This window comes from Embiotoca jacksoni, unplaced genomic scaffold, assembly GCF_022577435.1.
Source record: "Embiotoca jacksoni isolate LCO1_2020_lvr unplaced genomic scaffold, fEmbJac1.0.p SCAF_23, whole genome shotgun sequence".
Taxonomy (NCBI): domain Eukaryota; kingdom Metazoa; phylum Chordata; class Actinopteri; family Embiotocidae; genus Embiotoca; species Embiotoca jacksoni.
Genome location: NW_027185374.1, coordinates 10,887,737 through 10,898,914, shown reverse-complemented (window position 1 = coordinate 10,898,914; position 11,178 = coordinate 10,887,737). Strand labels below are relative to the sequence as shown.

The 11,178-nt window shown below is 41.4% G+C and overlaps 1 long non-coding RNA gene across 1 annotated transcript; it reads right to left on the bottom strand.

The window, feature by feature from the left end:
* Positions 1–1,247: 1,247 nt before the first annotated feature.
* LOC138203681 (uncharacterized) lies at positions 1,248–9,427 on the bottom strand. Its single transcript, XR_011178737.1, has 4 exons — positions 8,319–9,427; positions 7,330–7,705; positions 5,555–5,640; positions 1,248–2,642 (listed from the first exon to the last, which is right to left on the bottom strand). It is a non-coding gene; the product is annotated as an uncharacterized lncRNA (long non-coding RNA).
* Between the last annotated feature and the right edge of the window lie 1,751 nt (positions 9,428–11,178).

Below are 11,178 nucleotides of genomic sequence, written 5' to 3'. Positions count from 1 at the left end.
AAAGCAGAGTGCAGTGGCCAGAGCCTGTAATATTTCACATATGCTTTTTTGAGGAGCACCATGCACTATCGATTTCTTTAATCTGAAGGCCGGGAACTAAAAGGAAAAAAGGGTCTATCGGGCAGCCTGCTTTCAGTTACGTCCATAAGCGACACTGAGATAGGAGCTGATGTGATGGATGGTCTGCGAGATGCCATGATAGGATCCATGCCTCTTTCTGCTGCTTGGCTTGAGTTAGCCTGGGGGGGAGATCATAGATGCCAGACACACCCATGACTGAAGTCCAGCATCCAATTAAATAGGGAGGGTTAATCAAGAGTAGAGGCATCCGGTTTGAGCATCGAGTATCTGCCTTTGTACTCATGCCTCAGTGGCTGTAAAATCATCCAGTGATCATGATAACTGTGGAACAGGGTTCAAAAAGTGGTTAAATGAGGGCTGGAGATGACGGAAAGGACAGCAGCAAAAGTCTGCACCCAAATGCGGTGCAAATGTTAACATACATTTTTGAGAACTGGCAAAGGAAAATGTGAATTATTCCAAATGTTCCATCCGCTACTGGGAATATTAACGGCCTGGTGATTAAGATAAACAGTTGCTGGCGATAACTTTTCCAGTATTGCTGAAGAGGAGAGCACAACGAGTGATGTAACTAACAGAGTCAAACACAAGAGAATCATGAAAAACAATGCTGAAATCACTGGATATATGTTCCTCTCTGTTAATTTAATGTATTCATTTCCGAGGACATCATCACATCGCAAGTCACTGGCTTCATGTTTGTCACGCTTGTATTGATACGTCAATGTTTCCACCTCACGCAAGCCTACAAATATATTGCTATCGTTCTGTTTTTCCACCTTTTTTTGTATGTGAAAATGAGTGTAAAAATGCAGAAAATTAAAGTTATATAATCAGAGGATTCGTTGTTCTGTTAGAAGAGATGAAAGTGGAGGCAGACGGAGCCTTCATGCTGAATTTCCTCTAAATTTGCTCAAAATGTGTGTGTGTGTGTGTGTGTGTGTGTGTGTGTGTGTGTGTGTGTGCGTGTGTAATGGAGGAAGGTCGTAGATAAATGAGTAGTCAAACAAACTATTTTAGAAAATTATCACATTAAATTTAGAAAGAAAAACAAAACATCATCAGTTGGTGTCGAGTCCTTTGTTCTCACTTCCTGCATTTTAAGCCAAATATGACAAACAAGGACACACAAGACGCTACCATGAAACACTCCTCTTTTCCCTTGCTTCGTTTTTTTATTTACTGCTTTTGGCATCTCCATCATTGTTTATCCTTGATTTAATAACTGGAAGATTGAGTTCAAATCAGGACAAGCTGGTTTCAATTTTAACTGCAATACCATGAGTGATTATATCTCATTTCTCATGAAATCAAATTTCACAGTAGTGGAAGTTACAATAAATGTATTAGAACATAACGTAAATTATTTACAGGTTTCCTTTTTATGTGGAAGGAACTGAAGTTAAGCAAGCATCCACAAAATTACAGTCACATGCAGCAAAGTCTGTTTCAAACTATTCTGTAGACTGTACATAACTTTAAAAGCTGAAGGGGAGTTTTAGGTAACCTCTGCAGGATTTTTTTGGGGGTTGAGATTTCGATGTGTCCAAATATGATCGAAAGCTCCAAGAACAGTCACTAAATGGACTGTAGGAGATTGTATTGGAACCGACTGATGTATTGCTGGGAGCTGCTCATAGACTGTATATAAAAGTGGACGTAGCTTCTGGGTCTGAAACATGAGGCCGGCTGCTTTGAGCTGCGATACCACCGAGTGACGGCTGTTCACTAACCGACGGGTGACGTCACTGATGGTTGCTGCTTGGAGCTGCTATAATAAACTGATCAAATAAATGAATTCACATCACCTTCTTATGCGGCATTCACTGACTTCAGTCAGCACTTCTCACCTTTTGGCGATCATTGATTCTTTACCTTTTGGCTGACTGATTGTTACTGAGCGGAAGAACTCAATTTGGTGGTGTGTTCACAACCTCTCTTTGCACAATTGTTCTTCAACACCAAACTGGTTAGCCTATTTGTGATTCCCACAGACGAGTCGGTCTGCTCTCCGAGGCCAAGACTAAAACTTTGAAATTGGAACCCTGGGTTGGATTTCATCCCTAGTGAAAGCAAAATATTTATCTCAGATAAATCTAAATCCATGTCCCTGACAGGCCTGATGGCACAAAGTCTCCGTCTCATCAGAACTGGAGCAGCATCTCGGTCTCTCAGATATCTTCAGTGGATCTGGCCCGCCGGCCTGTCAGCACCCAAGAGACACAAATCCACACTGGGTAGCAGTTAGAAGTCTCCACAGAGACAGATGGAGGATTAGGCATGCTGGAGCCACGGGGGTCCGCAAGATCCACCAGCGTCACCATCCTTCAGCACGACATCAAAGAGGGCAGTGAGCGAGTTTGAAATATAGGCAGCAAGTGTGCGGTGGCACCCGGCTCCCAGCCCGATTAACCCCGGTGCCACGCCGGGGAGGAAAAGCAGAGGACACGGCTCGGAGCTCGGCGAGATAAATTACAATACCAACGATTGCACAAAAGGACAAAAGGTCACTGACGTCTTCGAGGCATTTGATGGCTCAATCCCTCAACTGCAACTCCAATCTGTGGAAAACACACAGCAGGTTTAACCTCTGCCATATCATTTGTATTACAACGACTTGATAGTGAAATGGAGTCGACCTGCGACCACCTGTCTCCCCACCGCTGCTTCTGTCTGTTATCCCGGAGCGATTTAAGTAGTGCATTTAAAATAAGATAGTCACATGACTCATTAGGGTCGATCATTTTTTTCATTTATCATACAACAAGTGGTTCCGACCGAGCGATCTGATTGGTCAACCGAACATTTGGAACGAGCTCAACTCAGCATGACGTCACACCCTGCTCATCACTAGAAAATATCACTCCGCCTCCTCAATGGGAATATTTAATTAGAATTGAATTTCATATAATATGCAATATACTGTTGTTTTTACTTGTTATAGGTCTATCAAATGTGACCCATTTGATGAAATCGGGTCCCTTTTGGTCTTTATTTGTCACTCTGAGCAGCTGTACCGTAACACCACGGATAAAATCCTAGCGGCAGCTAGCTTGACCGGTTTGGTTTTAACACATGACACGGTGATAAAATCTTAAAAATTTGTGACTCCATCGATATCTTTTTTTCAGCGGATATCTTAGTTACAACAAGATTGAGCGAGCTGAGCAGTTCAGTGTTTCTATGTGATGTATTTATTCAGTTTGAGAAATGATCTCAAGAAAGCTATAAAAAAAAAAAAAAGACTAGAAATCGTCTGTTGCTAGGTGGTTGCTAAGGGTCTGACTACTTCCTGGAGTGGTAAACATTGCGTACATTACATAAGAGTCTACTGACTCGACTGATTGTTTTCCCGTTCTTAGTCATACCCCATTTATTGCCATGGAAACGGTAACCAAACAAACAAAACGTTTTATATTTTGAGAGCAAATTGCCCCACAATATAAATTCATTTTGATTACATATTTTATTTAGTTGGTAAGTCATTGTATAATCGCAATGTTATTGCGGTGGATCAAAATATTTGATCAGCAATAATATTGCTTAATTAATCCACGATGCTAAAATATCGGTACGTGACTTCCTGAGAGACAAGTCTTTTATTTACCGACACTGTTTCCAATTTTCACAAACTTTTATGCATGTTGGTGCATGAGCTCACTTTTCCTTTACTGTCAGTGCTCAGGGAAGATTTCCTTCAACTAAACGCCTGTGGTTCCTACTAGGAAAGATCACAGCATATTATCAGCAGATGGACAAAAGATGATTCAGACCAGGCTGTTAGAGCTCAGATGACACGTGGGATTCATCGTGAGGCAACGGAGATGAATACTGGTGTTGTTAGCAGAAGGTGACGGCGGTAAACAGAACAAAAGAGCACAAAGAAACACTGACAACACAACAGATGCTGATGCAGAAAATAGAAACTCTGTTAACCAATACTGGCAAAATGACCAAGAGACAGGGCTGCTTTCACAAAGAGGATGTATTCTGTTGCCTGCTGCAGACAAATCAGGGCTAAAGAGCAAATGGAGGCGTCAGAAATCATAAACAAAAGTCTGGATTCAGCCATTAATTTTACAAAGATGGCATAATGACTGATTTAGAAACAGAAGGATTAGCTTACAAAAGCTATGTTAAAAAAAAAATCTCGCCCAGATGCAGATGGAGGCCAAAACGAGATGGCAGGCAGCTGCTACAGCCAGCTGTCCGGAGCCAGTTGTTCAAGAGGGCTGAGAGGCCAGGATGCAAGGATTCAGAGACATTTGGGGGCGCGGGTGGGAGGGGGGGGGGGGCGGGTTGATATAATAAGCAGACAGAGAAGGTGAGGGCTGACAGAGAGAGAGGAAAGTGGAGAAAAAAAACGGGATACACTCAAAGAAGCAGATTGTAAAGTGGGACGACTTCTTCAAGTTTAAAATTTCTTTTCAAACTGTAGAACGGGTCCAAGACGTGAACAGCATTTGAAGAACTCAGACAATACTTCAAAAAGACAAACCACTGATGTACTGTATACGAAATAATACCTCAATGATTGCTAAAAAGAAACACACACAAGTTCATCACATTAAGCTTCAGCCCCAAAAACAAATCTCTGTAGAACTTAATTTAATACATAAATGTTTCTCCTGTTGTTACAACAGAGCTTCATCACTACATATTAATAAGAAAAATGTTTCAGAAAGAATACATGCCACTCATAACTGGTGTATATAAACATCTGTATTATCTGGGTGTTCCCACAGTGCAACAGAGTAGTGATTCTATTTATTTGAATGCTGCTGATGGCACATGCAAGCTGAAAAATGAAAGGTATCACCGTCCCAGCATCCTTTCTTACTGTCATCACAATGCAGAAAACAGTGCAGATGACTCTCAGGCATCAATATTATCGTCATATTTAGTCTTGCACGATGCCATGTATCCAGATAACTCATATGGGTATCAGAAGTGCAATTTAGATATTGAATAAAAGACATCAGAGACATTCCTACGCCTATTTGCCACTCATTTTCAGATTTTCGTTGATATTTTGTGTTAAAAGCCGGAACGGTGTTTGAAGGTAACGTCCAGAAGACGAAGGAAACTTTCCTTTTCAGACATGAAGTCACAACAGGACGTCCCACAGGAAACCCTCAGTACAGGGGGGGACGTGGGGAATAACAAGCATTAGAGGGACCCCTAGTGGCCGATTCTGAAGCATGCAAGCAGCAACAAGGAGGACGCGGAAGCATCATACAGAGACATGAGGAGAGAAAAAGCCTAGCTTGAGGCCATGCAGTGGTTTGGCACTGCTAATCCTCAAGCACCAGCAGTACAACTCAGGTAACACACTTTGATCAGGTTTAAATGCAAACATAGACAAGTTAATCTGGTAACGACCGATGTGTGAAGCCTCCTTGATGGTGATGGTGATGGAGAGGGGGGCGGGGGGGAGTCCTGCATGTGCTGCGTGAGTGTATGAGACACTTACTGCGAATCCTTGGGACGAGCGTTCTGTTTGTCTTCTTGTATCCGACGGCAACGAGATGATCTCAACCTGGCCGCCTCTGAGAAACTCTGATAAGAGAAAAAGTATGAACACATCAATCAGACAGTGAGCACAACTTCCCAGCACAGTGAGCATAAATCTCTGACATCGCTTTATCTGCTATTTATCACATTTCTTTTAAAGGCGGGCCAGCGATGAGGAACGGGAGAGAAGAAACCCTTCAGAATAAAATATAAACGATGAGCCGGAACGACGTCATCCAGCCGTCCTCGATGGAGTCACTTGTACTTACCGAAGGTGTCCACACATTTCCCACCGTGACAGTTCTCATTGCTGACATGACTGAGCCAGCTGTCCATAAATCATAAAGTAATGCCATCTCCAACATCAACCAGGAGGGACACTCGATATTATGTTGAAGTGCAAAAAGAAGCTTCTTTCCGACCAAGTCCGGCCTTCAGTGAAAGGCATTCAGATAAGAATTAAAGATTAAATAGAAAAAAAAAAATCCAGTGTAAAAGTTACAGTAAGAAATGAGTGATTGTTTGATTTAACGAAAGGCTGTGACAACTAGAAGTCTTGCCTTGATTTAAAAGAAGCGAGTTGTAGATCTCTGGGAGTTTGTTCCAGATATGCGACGTATCTCGGACCACCTGTAGCTCTATATTTATTCTGGGCAACACGCCGCAGTAAAGATCCTTCTACTTTTTCCACCATTGAGCGTGAATGAGGTGAGGACTTGTTTGGTGGTACTGTACACTCCAAAAAGGGAAAGTAAAAAGCTTAATTTTTTTTACTTGATAAAAAGGTTATGGGGCTTTTCATGTTATGTTGACTGTCATGTTATTTTCACTGAAGCGCTGTCGGGGTTACATACAGTGTGCCGTCTCTGCTGGAAGCTTTGAAATCAACAACCATATTTGGTACAGGAGCGTATTTGATCGATCTTGAGGGTTCAGGACTGTTTAAAAGACTTATTTCATGGATTTAAAGAAAACAATTGGATATGGGACGATAATAAATATTATTATGGAGGTGAATCATGAGTCATGGTAGACTTGCTCTTAGACTACAAAAAGATTGATTGAGCTGTCAAAGGTTGATAAAGTGGTGAACAGATGATTGCACAAGGAACATAAAAGGACACTGAAAAGTCCATGTTCAGTTGAGCAACTTGTCTGCTCAAACATTTTCAGGAGTGATTGGCACAGTCCCAGTTTGGACACTTCCGGGTGAGAAAGACAACACAAGTGTCCTCATCTGGTTTTACAAAGGATGCTGGATCAGGCAAACGAGTGACGCTAAAATGTTCCAAACATTAAGAGTTACTCGAGCTGTTACCATTTATTCGCACTAATTAACCGAACCGCAGGCTCGCAGAGATGTTAAAGTAAAAGGCTTCCTGGGGAGTTTTATTCATGTTAATTCGAGGCTACAACATTGTAAGGTTATCATCGTAGCTTCGGCCTCATGTCACATCACAGCTGACCCGATCAGCTCGCAAGCTAGCGTTGAAGCACACTCGGGCATGAAAACACGTCCCGTTCAGACAAAGACTCCCTCTTCCTCCCTGCCGGCCCCCAACTCTGCGTTTTAGCTGTATTTATTTGAGCACCGGGACAACACAAATCACAGCGCCGGTGTTTTTGCCCTCACCGAGCTAGCTAACGTGAACTTAGCTAGCTCGGCTAACGTCGCTGACCAAAACAGCTGGCCGAACCTCTGTTGGCTTCCTCGCGACCGAGCTGCATACTCACACGAGCACCTCCGCGGTGTGGAGGCACAGCGTGGGGGGGAGGGAGGGGTGGTGGTGGTGGGGGGGGGGGACTTAAAAAGGCGATTAGAAAAAGTATTCCCGGTCTTCTACTTTAGTTTCTGCCGGCGGCTGATGGATCCACTATCCCAGCATCAGACCATGTCGGGCGGGCAGCTGCGCACTGAGGTCCGGGTTGAGCTCCGCAGCCATGAGGAGGCTCCTGGAAGAGTGTAGGGAACTCGGGAGGGCACTAGGAGGGGACCTTCAGCCTCGTATCTCCTAGTAGGCTCTGTGGTGGTCAAGTATTTTTATATTATTTTCATCGAGACAAGTCGTTTTTCTTGTGTTAGCATCCTGCCATACTTATATTAAGGGTCCTGGAAAAAATAATAACAATAAGATAAATATTTAGTTGGGTGCCAATAGCACAGTAGACCAATATTATCATTGGCATAATAATAATAATAATAATAATAATAATAATAATGTCTAACACATGGCAGGGAAATACATAATTGGCATACATCATTATTTCTCAGCATCCCTTCTTCCTTCTTAATTTTTGAGGGTAAAGCAAACAAATTAAATAGGTCTAAATATTGGATAAAATAATATCTACTTTTAATTAAAAAAAATATGCAGTTTTGGAACAATTAAATACAAATAAATAAAGTTACATAAGCATTGACTCAAAACCATAAGTGGTGGAAAGTGGTATATGTATGAGATCCATCTTCATCTTCATAAAGCCATACTGAAATTCTTACTTAAGTTGCTTAACCTAAATCACACTGAGGTCACCCTGAGTATCCCCATGAATCTACAATGTTTACCGGACATCAGTGAAATCATCCCACTTACACTACTGTTAATATACTCCAAACATTGGAATGAGACTAAATGGGGAAGTCGGAAGGTCGTGGCTTCCCTCTGTTGCTCAAAAGACGATTACATAGCTGCACATCAGGGTCAGCACATAAATACTTTTACCTCTTCTTGCCTGCTGCAAATGATGCTTTGGCTGGGGTGATTCGATTTGCCTCCAGCAGCTGAGGTCTTGTTTACACTGTGTTTCACAGCTGCATCTGACTCATAACAATGTCATGCAGGGTCACATTATCAACTCGGGCCATGGAAATCTAACTGAAATGATAAAAGAGAGAGAAATATTATACACACCTATATACGGTGCACACCATGAAGGCCTGTGTTGTTGATAAGATAAAAAAGGAAAAAAAAATAATTTTGGAGCAAGCATTGTTATTGGGAAAACACTACATCCTGTAAAACTTTTGTGTTTGTGCAAATGTACGTCGTATACGAAGGTACACAGAGGTGCACATTTCAACGAATGTCAGCAGGTATGAGGTGTACCTAATGAAGCCATAGTTCCATGTAGCCGGGTCGGTGTCAGTGAACCAGCACAGATAATGCAAAGGTCCTGAAAGTGAAAATATCTGTCGACAAATAAACTTTTATCTGCTTGTAAACACACCGTCTTCCGGTAAAACACAGAAGAAGCACACTGGAATGTTTCTCAAACTACAATGAATTATAAAACAAATTACAACAGTAATGTTTTTAAAAAGTCAACCAAATTAGATTTATTTTATGTATGTGCCATTTATCTTGCTTTTCCAAACTTCCCCTACCATTTGCCAAGATTTAAAATTGCATTTGTTGCAACCTTATTTCATTTGGGAAGGTTTAGAGCTAAGAGCTAAGATCACGTTAATGAATGTGTTGAATGATGTTCAATGAGATATTCTGGTGCTCCAACAAGCACCCTAATTTTAATCACACAACAGTGGTTATACTCTAAATTAAGAATTCAAAGGACAAAGTGATCATTGTGAGCACTTGAAAGGATGGAAAAAAAACCTCCAATTGTCTATGGTTGGTGGAAAAGAATGTGGTTTCACAACTGCCACAGCAGGGATGTAACAAATTTAGCTTCTTTAGCTGGAGGACATGAGAAATCCACACAAAAATCCTTTCACTCAGCAGGCCTCCAAAACATCAATATGTAAAATGCATGGTTCAGATATTCACAAAGAAATACTTTTTAACTTTGTTCGCTGAGAGGATTTTGCTGAAAATCCCCCAAAATTTACTTATTTTTATAAATCCATTCAGACAGACAAAAAAAAACCCACAATGACAAGTACACTCTGACTTGATTGTGTCTAATTTTAAACAGTAGTTGTCACATGGGGGCAGTACGACTACCAGACTGTATGTTGAACACAGATTCTGCAAAGCAGCATCACACCTCATTTAAAAAAAACCTGTTCTCCTCTAAGGGAACACTATAGCGCATCACATATACTGTAAATCTAGAACCATAGGCACCTTCCGTGAGCGCTGTGAATCCATTATGCATTATTCATGATTGTTAAGTCACAGACAACTGCTTTAACAGCATTAATATTCATCATGTCCTATAGTGCAACACAAATGTTTCAAATTGCATCAGACTCCTTACCACCTCCACAGTGGCAGATTAAACTGTCTCGTTCAAAAGCACTTTACTAAAAGGGGAGCAGAGCACTTGTCGTTGGCTTTGCCCTGCTCTGATTTTCCCAGCACGACCTCCAGATCAAACTGCGTGTTTCAAGAGTATCATCTATAGCATTCTGCCTGACACCAGCTGCGCTCTCCTACCTGTTAGTTTGACAGCTGGTTTTCAAATAAAGCGTCTATTTTACGACACGTCTTTGAATAAAACCGTGCGTCACAGAACAAAATAGCATAACGCTGTAACAAAACGGCCAACAGAGTGTCACTGAGCTTGCTGTTCTGCAGGATAGGGAGAATGAAGAGTGCAACAACACTGCAGAGGCAAAGCAGGTGCAGGCTGAAATGAAGCAGAAACAGCACAGCAAAAAAATATAAATGTTTACTTAAATGGGCCGTGTTTTTCAGTCGGAGTGTCTAATTGATGTGCATGCTGAGTTAGCCACCTGGATCCATTTCCAACCCCCGATTTAAACCTCTTTTAATTTCTTCCCATTGCTGACCTTCTTCCTCCCGAAACGGCTGAGTAAACAGATTTGTCTCATGCATGTACTAAAAATATGTATAGGCCCGTAAGTTTGCAAGGTCTGTGACGTAATTTCAACTTTTTTCTTTATTGTAATTCAATTTATGGAAAGGCCTTTGGAGATGGTGCCATAGGTGTATGATTGTTTACAAGTTTCAAATAATCAATATCCAAGGCTAGACTAACCCTCTGTGGGACCTCAGGGCCCAAAATGAGCTGTGGGTCCCACTGACACCTCCATTTCCCCCACTCTCCAAGTACAAAGTGGGCACAGGTAGGTGCGCAGCTTTTGGTTACTTGATTATGTAAGACTTCATTAGGAATAGACACCACGTAAACACAATATTAGCGACATAATAATAAAAACTAGATATTAGGATAAAAGATTATGTAATAATACAAGTGTCGCTTTAAGACTTAGACTTTATTAATCCCACAGTGGGGAAATTTAGTCGTCACAGCAGCAAAGAAACACAAAAAGGTGCACACAATTAGAGCAATGAATAAATACACACACACACACACACACGCACACACACACACACACAAACACACACACACTATATACACAAAAACCAACCTCCAAGTAAAACCAAATAAAATAAAAGACCCAGGTCATTTCAGTTTCTACTGTGCTTTTTTAGTGGTGCAGACATTTGTTTCAACAAATTTCCAACAAGCTGGTTTACATGAACTCAAATTGCCATGAATACAATATAGTAAACCTGCAGCCTTTGTGGCCTTTGAAGGGTCTGGTTCTATTCCTGTTTTTTTCCAGTTGCAGTTTAAACTTTGACATTGTTTTCA